Genomic DNA, 18,132 nt, shown 5'->3' with positions numbered 1-18,132 from the left:
GACTATCAGGCTGTCAGAAGAGATATGTAGTAAAATCATCCTCTTTCTATTTACTAAGAAGTATCATTATCTTGGCCTCATTCCACTTTTACAGTGCTGCTTTCAACCTAGAAAGTGACAACTAGTGATTCTATGTGGGAATAGCAGATCATCTAATGCTAGTACAGCCTGTTAATTTGAATATTCCTAGCTGAAGGGAACACTGCCAGAAGATGGCATAAATACACTGCACATGTGTGAGAATAAATATTTGGAGACACTTTCCTGGCACAGGACTAGAAAGGATGATTTAAAATTATCTGTGTACCATCTCCAACTTTCAGTTTTTTCTACCTCACTTATATTTTCACAGAGCTCTTTTGTATCTAGAGGTTGGTTTTCTCATAGAATTCAAACATGTTCTTTTCATCTGCATCAACACGCATAAATGGAATTTTTAATAGGTGAAATGTGTTTCCATTTAGTCTTGAAAAAAATGAAATTATTATTTCAACTGATTTTTTCAATACAAAATAACTATTTTTTATACTTTAGTGTAAAGAAAGATTGAGAAATATGCTACTAAAATGTAAGGAATAATTGATAGCACTGTCTTTTCTATAATAATTTATCACCAAAAACTGTCCTTATCACATTCAAAAGACATGAGAATAATCTATGTAATGCCATTTTATAAATGCTTTATAACAGGTTCATAGCACGTTTTTAAAACCTGCTTCCAACATGGAAAAGGTAAAAAAAAAATTAAGCCTCCTATGAGTGACTTAGAATCTATGTTCTCATTATTCAAGTTTCTAAAATCATTTATACATGTTTCCTCAATTCAAAATGCAACTTCCATTCCTTTCTTCCCTCCTTCCCCCCTTCCTTCCTTCCTTCCTTCCTTCCTTTTGTGTTTTAGGGCCGAACCCACAGCATATGGAGGTTCCCAGGCTAGGGGTCAAATTGGAGCTTAGCCACAGCAACGTGGGATCTGAACCATGTCTGTCACTTACACCACAGCCGGATCCTTAACCCACTGAACACGGCCAGGGATCGAACCTGTGTCCTCATGGATGCTAGTCAGATTTGTTTCCCCTGAACCATGATGGGTACTCAGCAACTTCCATTTCTTATTCAGTTTTGCCTTCAGGTAAGAATAGAACAAATCTACTGCACTCAACCTGGAGTAAGTACCAGGCATAGAATTATTAGGTGCAGTGGCAACAAAAGTTCTAGAGCACTACCTGCCACTGAGCCTAGAATGTTCTGGTACTAATTTTAGACAGAGTTTGAGTAAGAGATATATGTAGTATGATCAGGTTTATGACTGATTTTTTAAGGTAACCCTTTCAAATTAATTTAATGATACTAAAGTTTGCTTAGAAGTGAATATTCCCTATTATTGGAAAACTAGAAATTCCAGTGATGTGTGGCATTTTTCTCTTCTCTGGTCCCTTAATGGAAATTTCATCTTAATTCTGCCATTGCAGATCCATGGTACATAATAAGCTTCCACAAACTCTGATGAGGAGAAACTATCCCTCTGTCCTCTCCTGGAGGTAAGGAGTCAAGTCCTGCCTCACTTGTGTGGGGGAGCTGGCATGGAATATGGTATGGGGGATTCCTTAGAGGTTGGTACGTCCTTAGCCATGGTCAGAAATGAGGATTTAGGAATATATTTTGGAATTTAGGAATATATTTTGTAAATCCCTTTCTCCCTCCTGCCCTTCATTTGCATTTTATTAGGGACAGTGACTAAATTCATGAACTAGTATCGTATTCCAATAAAATATGAAAATACATTTTATATATAGATATTTTCAATTTATGATGGGGTTTGATCTTGAAAAACCCATCATGAATTGAAAATATCATAAGTAAAAAATATACTTATACACATAACTATAAAAATGAACATCATAGCTTAGTGAAGCCTTCCTTTATTTTTTTCTTTTCTTTCTTTTGTCTCCGCCCCATGGCATGTGGAGTTCCCGGGCCAGGGATCAAAGCCAAGCCACAGTTGTGACCTATGCCAGAGCTGTGGCAATGGTGAATCCTTTAATTCACTAAGCTGGGCCCGGGATCGAACCTGCATCCTGGTGCTACAGAGATGCCACCAATCTCATCGCTCCACAGCGGGAACTTCTAGTGTAGCCTTCTTTAAACACATTCCAAACATTTATATTAGCTACAGTAGTGAACGTCACCTAACACAAAGCCTACTTTATAAGGAATAGCTCATGTAGTTTACTGAACACTACTGAAAATGTAAAGCAAAATGGCTGAGTAAGTACAGGATACTTTAAGTGTATTAACCATTTAATACACTTAAATGGGAGCTGCTATAGCTCAGAATCTCAGGAGAGGATCACAGGGCATATGGCTAGCCCAGGAAAAGATCAAAATTCAAAATTTGGAGTATGCTTTCCACTTGTTGTGTCTGTCTGTCTGTCTGTCTGTCTGTCTTTCTTTCTTTCCTTCTTTCTTTCTTTCTTTCCTTTGTTTTTTGTTTTTTTAGGGCTGCACCCATGGCATATGGAAGTTCCCAGGCTAGGGGTCGAATTAGACCTTCAGCTGCCTGCCGATGCCACAGCCACAGCAACGTACGATTGGAGCCACGTCTCTGACCTACACCATAGCTCATGACTGAGGTCAGGGTTCAAACCCACATCCACATGGATACTAGTCAGATTCATTTCTGCTGCACCACAATGGGAACTGCCATGATTGTGTGTTTCTTTAGCACCATTATAAAGCCAAAAACACCTGAGTCAAAGCATCATATGTCGGGGACCACCTATATGTTCAGGGCAAACAAACCAAAAAATAAGGAACCTCCTAGAATGGTATAGTGAACACTAGTCCAAAATGTGACAAAAGGAATTTCACATATAAAAGATGTATTTCATACCATAGTTGTTGTTTTATAAATAGGAGGGAGCAGTCTAGCCAATGTCTCCAGGCCTTGTGCTTTCTCCCTTGGTTTTTGCTTTAACATTAATCTTTCTCTCTTCACCACCCCTCACCCTCTACACAGATCTGCCCTCCCTGCCTCCAGCTCCTCTCCTCTCTACTTTATCTCAAACGCTGCTACAGGATCCTTTTTCTAAACATGATTCTGGTCATAGGACTCCTTTAGGGACCTGTCTTTCCTGACATCAGCATGTCTCACCCATGTCTCTCAGAACACATTTGTCTGTGGACATGATACAAAGAATTGGACAAAAAGAGGAATCTGTTTAACATTCAGAAATTGGTTGTGGGAGTTCCCATCGTGGCGCAGTGGTTAACGAATGCGACTAGGAACCATGAGGTTGTGGGTTCAATCCCTTGCCTCACCCAGTGGGTTGAGGATCTGGCGTTGCCGTGAGCTGTGGTGTAGGTCACAGATGCAGCTCGGATCCCGTGTTGCTATGGCTCTGGCGTAGGCTGGGGCTACAGCTCCGATTAGATCCCTGGCCTGGGAAGCTCCATATGTCACAGGTGTGGCCCTATAAAAGACAAAAACAAAAAAACAAATTGGTTGCATTTTGCATACTAAAAATGAAGTAGCAGCAAAGGAATGTAAAAAACAATAACTTTTTAAATTGCACTCTCCCCAAAAAATACATAGGAATAAAACTGACCAAGGAGGTAAAAGACATATGCTGAGAACTGTAAAACATTAATAAAGGAAATTAAAGGGTATTCAAAAAAATGGAAAGATAGCCCATGCTTCTGGATTTGATGAATTAATATTGTTAAAATGGCCCATACTATCCAAAGCAACCTACAGATTTAATGTGATCCTTATCAAATTACTCATGACATTTTTCACAGAACTAGAATAAATAATCCAAAAATTTATATGGAACCATAAAAGAACTGGAAATGCCAAAACAATCTTGAGGGGGTAGGGAAGAGCAGGAGGCATAACTCCTAGACTTCAGACACTATTACAAAGCTACAGTAGTCAAAACAGTGTGGTATTTGTACAAAAACATATGTATGGATCAATTGAATAGAAGAGAGAGCCCAGAAATAAACCCAGACACATATGGTTAATTCATCTTCAACAAAGGAGGCAAGACTATAAAATGGGAAAAAGTCTCTTTTGCAGGTGGTGCTGGAAAAATTAATTGGACAGCTTCATGTATATCAATGAAATCAGAATACATCTTCACACCATGCACAAAAATAAACTCAAAATAGCTTGAAGATTTAAACATAAGACAAGACACCATAAATTTCCTAGAAGAGAACATAGGCAAAGCATTCCCTGATATCAAACTTATAAATATTTTTTTAGGTCAGTCCCTCAAGACAATAGAAATAAAAATGAAAAGAAACCAGTAGGACCTAATTGGACTTACAGGCTTTTGCACAGTAAAGGAAACCATAAGAACAAAAAGACATCCTATGGAATGGGAGAAAATAGTTGCAAACGATGCAACCAACAAGGGCTTAATCTCCAAAATGTACAAACAACTCCTACAACTCAACAACAACAACAAACAACAAACAGCCCAATTGAAAAATGAGCAGAAGACCTAGATAGACCTTTCTCCAAAGAAGACATATGGATGGCCAGCAGGAACATGAAAAAATGCTCAATATCGCTAATTACTAGAGAAATGCAAATCAAACCTACAAAGAAGTACCACCTCACACCAGTCCGAAGGGCCATCATTAACAAGTCTATAAATAACAAATGCTGGAGAGGGTGTGGAAAAAAGGGGAGCCTCCTACACTGTTGGTGGGAATATAAATTGATACAACCACTATGGAGAATAGTATGGAGGTTCTTCAGAAAACTAAATATAGAACTATCATATGATCCAGGAATCACATACCTGGGCATATATCTGGACAAAACTACAACTCAAAAATTTACATACTCCCATATGTTCATAGCAGCACCACCGACAATAGCCAAGACATGGGAACAACCTAAATGTCCACTGGCAGATGTGGTGCATATACAAAATGGAATATTACTTGGCCATCAAAAGAAGAAAATAATGCTATCTGTTGTAACTAGAGATTCTTATACTAAGTGAAGTCAGAAAGAGAAAGACAAATACCATGTGATATCACTTATATGTGTAATCCAAAATATGGCACAAATGAATCTATCCACAAAACAGAAACTGACTCACAGACAAAGATAACAGACTTGAGGGTCAAGGGGGATAGGGGAAGAAGTGAGATGGTCTGGGAGTTTGGGGTTGGTAGATGCACACTGTTACATTTAGAATGGATGGGCAATGAACTCCTACTGTACAGGAAAGGGAACTTTGTCCAATCTCTTGGGACAGAACATGATGGGATAATGTGAGGAAAAATTATATATATACACACGTATATATCTGGGCCACTTTTCTGTATAGCAGAAATTAGAAAATAAACTATACTATCCGACTAGGAACCATGAGGTTGTGGGTTCAATCCCTGGCCTTGCTCAGTGGGTTAAGGATCCAGCATTGCCATGAGCTGTGGTGTAGGTCACAGCCGAGGCTCAGATCTGGCATTGCTATGTCTGTGGCATAGGCTGGTGGCTACAGCTTCGATTAGACCCCTAGCCTGGGAATCTCCATATGCCGTAGACAAAAAGACAAAAACAAAACAAAACAAAACAAAAAAACTATAATTTAAAAAAAAGAGGAATCTTAAACCATCCATCAAGTGTGAGCAAAAGAAAGAATAAAGATGTCTTCAGACATGTAAGACCTCAAAAATATTACCTTTTCCGCAATGCTCCTGGAGGATTTATTCCAGTAAAATTGGAACATAAACTATGAAAGTGGAAGACCTAAATTCAAGAAACAGAGAGCCACATATGGAGGAATCAAAAAAGTTTTTTTCAAAGTGATGGGAAAGGGACATCCCAGAGTGCCAGATTTGAGCAGGTCTTGAAACCACCACGTGGACAGTAAACAAAGGTCAACGGACTCCACGGCAGCACATCTATGGAAGGATCAATGTCTAACAGAATATGTGATATGCTTGAACAGACTCAAATTTACAATTCTATCAGGACTTGGGAATAAGTTAATGAGAGGTAAATAAAAACAAGCAATGAGTGTAAATTAAAAAAAAAAAGGGCAAAATTTAAATTATACAAGAAAAGGTAATCTAGAATAATATATGACTCCACTATGAATACTATTGAGTCTCAAAAATAAAAAAACACTGAATGTTAAAAAAAGGTAAAAAATAAAAAAAGAGGAATCTGTGATCAAACACATCTGAAAAATATAGAGTTGTACATAGTAAGGTCTTTTTCTGTACTTTTCATAACCTTTGGTGTCCCCAAAACTCAGTGTGAATTGGCAAACTAGAAATACTTCTCAACTTATTTCTTTCAAGACGTTTTCTTAAGAGTTGCCTTCCTGTGTTTTGCATGTGAGTTACGTTTTCTTCATGTGAGCAGCAGTGTAGCCATCTTTTATTCTTGATATTCCCTGCAGAAGATTGATTAGTGAAATCAGTCAGTGGAAAACAATTTTTTTTTTTTTTGGCCATGCTGGCGGCATGTAGAAGTTCTGAGGCCAGGAATCGAATGTGAGCACAGCAGTGACAACTCTGAGTCCTTAACTACTAGGCCACCAGGGAACTCCTGGAAAGCAATTTTTATCATCAAAAAACAGCTGCATTTTCTCCTTGATAAGAAGCCCTGCTACAAGTTTTCCAGCAGAAATAGATCACCCATAGCATGTAGACAAACACTGTCTGGTCTGTGTTACTGTATTAGAACACAGATAACATATGTAACAGATTATCTATGTTGTGCTAGACAAACATTCTGATACTCCAGGTGGACAAATGCTCAGTGAAATCGTGCTGCCTCTTGTTCCTATGACTTTCCTCTTCTGTTTGGAGAACTGGGCCTTAAGTGTTGGTTTTTGTTTTCCGCATTTCTGCATGAATCTTTGTGTCTTAGCATATGTTTGCCAGTGATCTGTGCAAAGAGAGGCATCATGCCTGTTACATATCAGTATCACAAACCGATGACTCCTAATTTCCCTACGTGTGCTCTTTTCCCCACACAAAAAGCCAGGTCTACCTGAAGAAATACGTCAAATGACATTCAATTGAACTAGATTAACTATCTTTTTCATCATTTAAATCATGTACTATTATGTAATCAATATTAATCTATTTATTTTCACAGCTTCATTGAGATATAAATGACATTTAACATTGTGTAAGTTTAAAGGGCATATCCTATTGACCTGATATATTTAAATATGTCAGTAAGATTTCCATACCATAGCATTAGCTAACACCTCTCTCTTGTCACATAATTGCCATTTCTTTCTTTTTTTTTTTTTGGCCCAGCCTGCAGCATGTGGAAGTTCCCAGGCTAGGGATCGAACCCACACCACAGCAGAAACCAAAACCACTGCAGTGACAACACTGGATCCTCAACCTGCTGTGCCACAAAAGAACTCTGCCATTTTCTTCTGGCAGTGAGAACATTTAAGATCTATTTTCCTAGCACCTTGCAAGTATATAATACAATACTATTAACTATAATCAACACGTTGTGCATTAGATCCCAGAACTTGTTTATCATATAAGTGAAAGTTTGTACCCTTTGACCAATATCATCCCATTTCCCCCCAACCTCCAGTTTTCATTTAAGACAAATTTACAGGGCATATACTCACGTTGGCACCAAAATGATAAAGGAAGAGGTCCATTAGTTCTTCCCTCCCAAAGCTTGCTGTACTTCCTCTGCTCAGAAGAAGAAAGCATGTGGAAGCAGCATGATAGAGGGAAAGTGGACTGATTTGGGGCTCACACCTATCAGGCGAAACTCTCCAGCAGGCCCATTTAGTAACTGTGTGGCTTTGATCAAGACAGTTACCATTTCTGGGAGTTTCCGTCATGGCGCAGAGGAAGCGAATCTGACTAGGAACCATGAGGTTGCCAGTTCGATCCCTGGCCTTGCTCAGTGGGTTAAAGATCCAGCGTTGTCGTGAGCCGTGGTGTAGGTCACAAACATGGCTCAGATCTGGCGTTGCTGTAGCTGTGGTGTAGGCTGGCAGCTGTAGCTCCGATTTGACCCCCTACCCTGGGAACCTCCATATACCATGGGTACAGCCCTAAAAAGCAAAAAAAGAGCCTGTTACCATTTCTGAACCTCAGTTCTCTCATCTGTAAAATGGGCACAACAGTAATTACTTTGTCAGGATTAGAGATATTGTATACAAAATGCCTAACTCATAATAGGTTCTCAGTAAGTGACAGTTATTTTATTTACCAAATCTATTGCTGTCCTATCTATTTATTCATTTACCTAGATAGATAGCAGGTAGACAGGTAGATAACACTCATACACACATACATAAGTAGGTATGCAGACATAAGAGCATAGAACCCTAAGTTGGGACCTGTATTTTCCTGCCTTCACCCGGAGGTAAAAAAAGCAGAATATCCTCATTTGAATGTTTAACTCCAACAGGGTTTTAGCCTGTGTAAAGTTTTCTTGGGTCTCTCCCATGTACACGTGTTACTAAACTTAATTTTTTTTTTCTCCTGTTAACCTGCCTTATAGCAATCTATTTCTTAGATCAGCCAGAAGAACCTAAAAAGGCAGAGGAAAATTTCCTCCTCCCTGACAACATGCTATTATTACACTTCCGTTTGTTTTGTCCGTTCATCTTTTTATTATAGGCGTGTTTAAGCCAAGAACCTATGAGATAAGAGAAAAAAATTTCTTTCCCCAAAATGGTATTGTAAGGTTTAAGAATAAGCCTTCCCAAAATGTGCCACTTTTGCATGAGGGTTATTTTCAATTAAAGGCAATTGAGACCTTGCGGGTTCAAGAGAAGCTACTGCCCCTCCCTCAACTACCAAGAAGAGTTTAAATTGGGAATATTTTGCAGAAAAGAGGTACTATGGGAAATAAATTTTACCTAAATGGTCCCATCTGTATGGCAGGGCAACCATCTAAATACCAAACACCTGTTCTTCTTCTTACCCTCCTGTGACTGACTCTCCTGTCCTTGGAAGTCCCAGGTCCCTATCCCCTCCCTTAGCACAGGATGTATCTCATTTTAGCTTTGTGTCTCTGAACCACTCATGTGTGGGGGATTCCTGTACTACATAATTAAATTTGATTTTCTCCTCTTACTCTGTCTCATGTTGGCTTAATCCTTAGGCTGGCCCGAAGAACGCAGAAGGAAAGAGGAAAGTTTTCTTGTTGCCCAATTCTCTCTCTTTATAAACAAACACACATACACAATTCCTGGAACTAAAAAAAGTATATGAGTAACTTTATCTTAACATTGCTCAATCTTTCTTATACTGATAATTTCTAATTTCCTGTAATGTACTTATATTTAAGTTAACTACATTTTAAAAGTTTAAATTTAAGTGTGTAAAAAATTCAATGTACATTAACTACATTTAAAAATTTTAAATGTGTAAAAATGTGTAAAAAACAGTTTAGTGCTATTCATTTAGAAAAAATTTAGAGCACTAAATAACTGGATTTTACCCTAAATGCCTAATTCAATTTAATTTTTTAAAACTGCTTTTACAAGTAAAATTTTATACTGACAATGAAATGATATTACCACTGAAATATCGCCTTTTTCATTGTATCTACCGTTTTTATCAAATATAATTAAAAAAACCCTGTAACATACACTGGACCATGCTTTCCCAGAACATAAAAAGTTATAAAACAATAAGGACTTAAAATTACTTTTTTATTTTTTTATTTTTTTGTCTTTGTGCCATTTCTTGGGCCGCTCCCAAGGCATATGGAGGTTCCCAGGCTAGGGGTCGAATCGGAGCTGTAGCCACTGGCCTACACCAGAGCCACAGCCACAGCCACGTGGGATCCGAGACGCGTCTGCGACCTACACCACAGCTCACGGCAACGCCAGATCCCTAACCCACTGAGCAAGGCCAGGGATCGAACCTGCAACCTCATGGTTCCTAGTCAGATTCGTTAACCACTGAGCCACAATGGGAACTCCTAAAATTACTTCTTACGGACCTTTTTCTTCATGTAGCTTCAGGGGAATGTAGAATATCTTAGGGAAGAAATACCAGTGTTAGGTGAGTATTTCTAGACAATAACCCTAATATCAATGCCTGAAGATCATTTACATGGAATTATACTTGAAATCTGGAGCCAATTCTGGGATTCCCTTAAGTTTAGCATCCTAAAGCCCAATGCCATGGGTACTGAATGTGATTTCTTTTAAAATCAAGATGAGATGGGCTTCAACCCTCTGTAGGTGGGCCAATGTTCCACCAAATATTTTTGCAAATTCCTGGTAGGGAGAGCTTTTCTCATGGCCAATAACGCTTCTGATTTCCTGCCTCCGTTAGAGGCTTATCCTCAGCCCCATGTCTGGGGACGGCTCCTTTATTTCCACCTTAGTTGTGTGTTGAATATGGACACACTGCCCTTTTATTTGCCGGAAGCAAACCTGAACATAAGCAATTTGTTTAGGCATAAATTTTGCTGAAAAATACATCCAACCGTGACAGAGCGAGTTGTGCCAAATTCTATTAGATATGTTTGTCTGTCATTACCTGTCATGGGAGATTTTTTCCCACAGGGCACCTTGGCTTCTTGACATTTTCCTGAGTCCATTCTCTCACTGGCATCGTTATCTCACTGTATCATAGAGAACACATTTAGGCTTCCTTAGACTCATTTCCCAAAAAACTACTTGTGGAGATATTCATCTCAAGAACAGCAACAACAAAATGCTATTGATTACTTTTCTCAGAACAAAGAGTTATGAAGACAAGAAATTCTCCAGTGGGGAGAAGATTGGCTGAGAAAGTGACTGAATTTTTTCAGTCTATTTATGTATGTACGTATGTATGTACGTATATATATATTTATTTATTCATTCTTTTTAGGGCCGCACCTGCAGCATAAAGAAGTTCCCAGGCTAGGGGTCAAATTGGAGCTGTAGCTGCCGGCTTATGCCACAGCCAAAGCAATGCCAGATCCAAGCTGCATCTGTGACCTACATCGAAGCTTGTGGCCACGCCAGATCCTTAACCCGTTGAGTGAGGCCAAGGATTGAACCCACATCCTCATGGATACCATGTCTGGTTCTTAACCCACTGAGCCACAATGGGAACTCCTTTTCAGTTCATTTAAAGGTGAAATGGGACCTCATCAACGCCACTGATTTTGAAATGTTGGCACTGTGCTAGGCACTAAGGATACTGTGTTGAACGAAACAGAAAAAGCCCATGCATTTACATAAATTACTGCCTAGGGGAGACAAATTATCTCATAAACAGGCACAGTTAAGAGTTGTGATGAGTGCTGTATAGAGAGAGGTTTTTGTTAAACGTACCAGAACCTAATTTCAATGGGAAATTCAGAGAAAGCCTCTCTGAGACGTAATCACATCATCATAGCATTAGAAGCCAGGCATGGAAAGGGCAAGGAGAAAGATGGATAAAGGGCCTGAAGTAAGAACACCCCAGTGTTTGAGGGGATCAAAGAAGGTCAGGAGTGAGCAGCATAGGGAGGGCAATGCAGGGCAAAGAGTTTGTAGAGGAAGACAGAGGCCAGATCCCAAAGGCTGTGAGATACTACTTTGGGCATAATGGGAATCCTTGAAAAGTTTTGGGGAGAGGGAGGCATGATCCAGTTGACATCTTAAGGAGATCACTCTGTAGTTTAGGAGGAATAGATCCAAGAACAACATGGAATGGTTTTCATAAATCTAGAAGAGGTTATGAAATTGGAGCATATGATACAAATTAGATGTAAGATAACAGCTGTTTTTTTTGGAAAGAGTTAGGTGTCAGGAAACAGATTCAATTAGTCTAATGAGAGAAGTGCCTATTAGGAGCATTAGTATTCTAGAATAAAATACCCAGGAGACAATACATACATGAACTTTCTCATGTAAGTAAAGGTCTCAACTACCTGAAATGCCTTTTCCCATTTGATCACCATATGGAATACCTGATTCTAATGATCTCAAGTAACAAAGCAAAATAAGGTCATTCAGCTGCAGTTTCATGGGGTGCAGCTAATTTATACCAGCTTTGCATTCACACATCTCCATATAGCTGACTGTGTGACTGCTGCAGAGAAGAATAGGGCTCCCTACATTTGAGACTGTATCACCCAGGACACTTATCATTAATATATGTCCCAGTCACTCTATTAACTCTATAAATCTTTTGTAGAGGGTCACTGGGATGGTGGAGAGACAATATATACAGCATTACTGGCATGTTATATACTCTGTTGGACTCAACCAATTAGTGAATATGAATAACTATATTATAGATTCAAAAGGTGCTTTTAAACAACATATACACATTTTAAGAAATAATTGAAATGGTTGCATAGGAATTATCTCAAGTATCTTCTCTGACCACAACGCCATGAAATTAGAAATCAACCATGGGAAAAGAAATGAGAAAAAACCTACTACATGGAGACTAAACAACATGCTACTAAAAAACCAATGGATCAATGAGGAAATCAAGAAGGAAATTAAAAAATACCTTGAAACAAATGATAATGAAGACACAACCTCTCAAAATCTATGGGATGCTGCAAAAGCAGTGCTCAGAGGGAAATTTATAGCAATACAGGCCTTTCTCAAAAAAGAAGAAACATCCCAAATGGACAACTTAACCCTCCACCTAAATGAATTAGAAAAAGAAGAACAAAAAAGACCTAAAGTCAGCAGAAGGAAGGAAATTATAAAGATCAAAGAAGAAATCAATAAAATAGAGATTCAAAAAACAATAGAGAAAATTAATAAAACTAAGAGCTGGTTCTTTGAAAAGGTAAACAAAATTGACAAACCCCTGGCCAGACTCATTAGAAAGAGAAGAGAAAGAACTCAAATAACCAAAATTATAAATGAAAAAGGAGAAATCACAACTGATACTGCAGAAATACAAAAAACCATAAGAGAATACTATGAACAAGGCAACAAGTTTGACAATCTGGAAGAAATGGACCATTTTCTAGAATCTTACAGCCTGCCAAAACTGAATCAAGAAGAAACAGACCAGCTGAACAGACTGATCACTAGAAATGAAATTGAAGAAGTCATAAAAACACTCCCTACAAATAAAAGTCCAGGACCAGATGGCTTCACAGGTGAATTCTATCAAACATATCAAGAGGAATTGGTGCCCATCCTCCTTAAACTATATCAAAAGGTTGAAGAAGAAGGAATACTCCCAAAGACATTCGATGATGCCACCATCACACTCATTCCAAAACCACACAGAGATACCATCAAAAAAGAAAACTATTGCCCAATATCATTGACGAATATAGATGCAAAAATTCTCAACAAAATCTTAGCCAACCGAATCCAACAACATATCAAAAAAATTATACACCATGACCAGGTTGGGTTCATCCCAGGTTCACAAGGATGGTTCAACATACGCAAATCAATCAACGTCATACACCACATTAACAAAAAAAAAAGTCAAAAATCATATGATCATCTCAATAGATGCAGAAAAAGCATTTGACAAAGTCCAACATCCATTCATGATCAAGACCCTCGCCAAAGTGGGTAGAGAGGGAACATTCCTGAATATAATCAAAGCCATTTATGATAAACCCACAGCAAATATAATATTCAATGGGGAAAAACTGAAAGCCTTCTCACTCAAATCTGGAACAAGACAGGGATGCCCACTCTCACCACTGCTCTTCAACATAGTTTCAGAAGTCCTAGCCACAGCAATTGGACAAACAAAAGAAATAAAAGGCATCCATATGGGAAGAGAAGAGATAAAACTGTCACTGTATGCAGATGACATGATACTATACATAGAAAACCCTAAGGACTCAACCCCAAAACTACTTGAACTGATTAATCAATTCAGCAAAGTAGCAGGATATAAGATTAACATTCAGAAGTCAGTTGCATTTCTGTATACCAGCAAAGAAATATTAGAAAAGGAATACAAAAATACGATACCTTTTAAAATTGTACCTCACAGAATCAAATACCTCGGAATACACCTGACCAAGGAGGTCAGGGACCTATACGCCAAGAACTATAAAACTTCAATCAAGGAAGTTAAAGAAGAAGTAAAGAAATGGAAAGATATTCCATGTTCCTGGATTGGAAAAATCAATATTGTAAAAATGGCCATACTACCCAAAGCAGTCTACAGAGTCAATGCAATCCCTATCAAATTACCCATGACATTTTTCACAGAACTAGAACAAACAACCCAAACATTTATATGGAACAACCAAAGACCCAGAATTGCCAAGCAATCCTGAGGAACAAAAACCAAGCAGGAGGCATAACTCTCCCAGACTTCAAAAAATATTACAAAGCTACAGCCATCAAAACAGTGTGGTACTGGTACCAAAACAGACAGACAGACCAATGGAACAGAATAGAGCACCCAGAAATAAACCCTGACACCTAGGGTCAATTCATCTTTGACAAGGGAGGCAAGAACATAAAATGGGGAAAAGAAAGTCTATTCAGCAAGCATTGCTGGGAAACCTGGACAGCTATATGCAAAGCAATGAAACTAGAACACACTCTCACACCATGCACAAAAATAAACTCAAAATGGCTGAAAGACTTAAATATACGACAGGACACCATCAAACTCCTAGAAGAAAACATAGGCAAAACACTCTCTGACATCAACCTCATGAATATTTTCTCAGGTCAGTCTCCCAAAGCAATAGAAATAAGAGCAAAAATAAACCCATGGGACCTCATCAAACTGAAAAGCTTTTGCACAGCAAAGGAAACCCAAAAGAAAACAAAAAGACAACTTACAGAATGGGAGAAAATAGTTTCAAATGATGCAATGGACAAGGGCTTAATCTCTAGAATATATAAACAACTTATACAACCCAAGGGCAAAAAAGCCAATCAATCAATGGAAAAATGGGCAAAAGACCTGAATAGACATTTCTCCAAAGAAGATATACAGATGGCCAACAAACACATGAAAAAATGCTCAACATCACTGATTATAAGAGAAATGCAAATCAAAACTACCATGATATACCACCTCACACCAGTCAGAATGGCCATCATTAATAAATCCACAAATAACAAGTGCTGGATGGGGTGTGGAGAAAAGGGAACCCTCCTGCACTGTTGGTGGGAATGTCAACTGGTACAGCCACTATGGAGAACAGTTTGGAGATACCTTAGAAATCTATACATAGAACTTCCATATGACCCCACAATTCCACTCTTGGGCATCTATCCAGACAAAACTCTACTTAAAAGAGACACATGCACCCGCATGTTCATTGCAGCACTATTCACAATAGCCAGGACAGGGAAACAACCCAAATGTCCATCCACAGAGGATTGGATTAGGAAGAGGTTGTATATATACACAATGGAATACTACTCAGCCATAAAAAAGAATGACATCATGCCATTTGCAGCAACATGGATGGAACTAGAGACTCTCATCCTGAGTGAAATGAGCCAGAAAGACAAAGACAAATACCATATGATATCAGTTATAACTGGAATCTAATATCCAGCACAAATGAACATCTCCACAGAAAAGAAAATCATGGACTTGGAGAAAAGACTTGTGGCTGTCCGACGGGAGGGGGAGGGAGTGGGAGGGATGGGGATCTTCGGGTTATCAGACACAACTTAGATTTACAAGGAGATCCTGCTGAGTAGCATTGAGAACTATGTCTAGATACTCATGTTGCAACAGAACAAAGTGTGGGGAAAAAAAAAAATGTATACATGTAAGGATAACTTGATCCCCTTGCTGTACAGTGAGAAAATACAATTAAAAAAATTTTAAAAAAGAAAAAGTAAATGAAAAAAATAAAGTAAAAAAATAAAAATAAATAAAAAAATAATTATGTTATGAAATACACATTCTACATGTGAATTTATTTTAAAATTTATTAGAATTTTTTCATTTAAATTTTTTTTGGTCATGCTCATGGTATATGGAAGTTCCTGGGCCAGGGATCTAACCCTCACCACAACAGTGACAATGCCTGATCCTTAACTACAAGACCACCAGGGAACTCCAAATTTCTTTTCTCAAATTTTGGATTAGTGTCCACTATAGCACAGTAGGAGTTTCGTCATTTTTTCATTTGTTTCCCTGAATGTATAGTCCCTGACTCCAGATGGTTCAGTACGGAGGTTGTGCTAAAGTGGTACACATTCAGTAGAAACTATACTTCCGGTTTTGAATTTTGATCTTCTCCTGGGCTAGCCGTATGTGGAAGGATGCTCTCCCGGAATACTGGGCAGCAGTGGCTTCTGGTCAGCCACTGGATCTTGAGAATAAACCACTAATCATACTTTATAACCATTTCTGTAATCATAGAACCATTCTGTTTTTCACTTTCAGTACAGTGTTCAGTAAATTACATGAGATGTTTAACATTTCCTCATAAAAGAGGCTTTGTGTTAGATGATTTGGTCCAACAGTAGGCTAATGTTAGTGTTTTGAACTCTAACCTAGGATGTTCAGTAGATTAGGTGTATTCGGTATTATTTTTATCATAAGATATTTTCAACTCACGATGGATTTACTGGGCTCTAAACCCCATCGTAAGTGTTAATAGAACTATACACAAAATCTATTTTTGTATTTTATCAGAATATGGCACAAGTTCATGAATTTAGCCACTGACCCTAAAAAACACAGGTGAGGGACACAAAGGAGAGGAGCATGTACAATAAAAACACATTCTTAAATTCTTTAATTCTCATTTCTGACTGTGCCTAAGGAGGTACCAACCTCTAAGGAATCCCTCACACCACACTCCATGCCACCCCATCTACCCAAGTGAGCCAAGACTTCTTGACCTCTTACCTCCAAGAGAGGCCAAGGAGAAGTTTTTTTTTCTTAGTACAGTTTCTGCAAGAGGTCATTATGATCTATGGATCCACAATGGCAGAATTTAGATGAAACTTCCATCAAGAAGCTAGGGAGGAAGAAACTCTCACATACAATTGGAAAGTTCTAGTTTTAAGGTAAGTGACATTTCTTTCTAAGCAAGGTTTAGCAGCAGTAAATTAATTTGAAATGCTTATCTAAAAAATATGCCATAAACTTGATCATACTACATGCCTTAAAATCTGTCTAAATTTAATACTGGACTATTCTAGGCTTTGATGTCAGGTGATGCTGTAGAACTTTTGCTATCACTGCACCGAACAATTCTATGCCTTGTGCTTATCGTGGATTGAGAGATTACAGATTTGTTCTGTTTCTACTTGAGGGAAAAACTGAGTAAGAAATGGCATTTGCCTTTGAAGTTAAGGTTAACATAGAGAAACACAAATAATGAGAACACGGATTCTAACTCGGACATTAGGAGGCTTGGATTTTTAGCTTTTCCTTGTTTGAAGCACATTCTAAATCTTTGTTACCAACCTGTTATAAAGCATTTATAAAACGGCACTGCATATATTATTCCAATGTCTCTGAGGTATGCTAAAAATGATTTTAAATATAAGTTCCCATTATGGCTCAGTGGTAACGAACCTGACTAGGATCCATGAGGACGTGGGTTCAATCCCTGGCCTTGCTTAGTGGGTTAAGGATCCAGCACTGCCATGAGCTGCGGTGTAGGTCGCTGATGTGGCTTGGATCTGGCATGGCTGTGGCGGAGGCTGGCAACTACAGCTCTGATTCAACTCCTAGCCTGGGAACTTCCATATACCTCCAGTGCAGCCCTAACAAGACCAAAAAAAAAAAAAAAAATTAAACTATTATAGAGAAGGTAATGCTATTATTATTCCTTAGTGGCATATTCACCAACATTTCTTTACATTAAAATAGCAATAAAAATTATACTATTTTGAAATAGCATAACTATTGTTTTATTTAAAACAAATCAACTGAAGTTCCCATTGTGGCTCAGCAGTTTATGAGCCCGACAAGTATCCATGAAGATGTGGGTTCAATCCCTGGCCCCACTCAGTGGGTTAAGGATCTGGCATTGCTGCAAGCTGTAGCATAGGTCACAGGTGCGGCTTGGACCCCATGTTACTGTGGCTGTGGCACAGACCAGCAGCTACAGCTTTGATTTGACCCCTAGCTAGGGAACTTTCATGTTGCACAGATGGGACCATAAAAAGAAAAGTCAACTGAATTTTATTTTTTCTGAGTTCCTTAATCTAGACTGATACGGACACATCTGTACCTTTT

General features: G+C 38.5%; 1 protein-coding gene across 6 annotated transcripts in view; it reads right to left on the bottom strand.

The window, feature by feature from the left end:
• PRRG1 (proline rich and Gla domain 1) overlaps positions 1 to 18,132 on the bottom strand; it is an 880,589-nt gene that overhangs the window by 314,832 nt on the left and 547,625 nt on the right. For 2 of the 6 annotated variants that reach the window (XM_085007671.1, XM_085007674.1), the window contains one exon: positions 10,522 to 10,606. The exons of the other annotated variants lie outside the window; for them this stretch is intronic. The gene's annotated coding sequence lies outside the window, so the exon portion shown is untranslated. The remainder of the gene's footprint in view (positions 1 to 10,521; positions 10,607 to 18,132) is intronic. 6 annotated transcript variants of the gene reach the window in all.

The sequence above is a fragment of the Sus scrofa genome, chromosome X, assembly GCF_054392235.1.
Source record: "Sus scrofa isolate SSC_HxYL_T2T_F1_AM1 chromosome X, Sscrofa_HxYL_maternal_Yorkshire_Landrace_v2.0, whole genome shotgun sequence".
NCBI lineage: Eukaryota > Metazoa > Chordata > Mammalia > Artiodactyla > Suidae > Sus > Sus scrofa.
The sequence above is the reverse complement of the archived record's forward strand: the minus strand, read 5'-3'. Positions and strand labels throughout refer to the sequence as shown.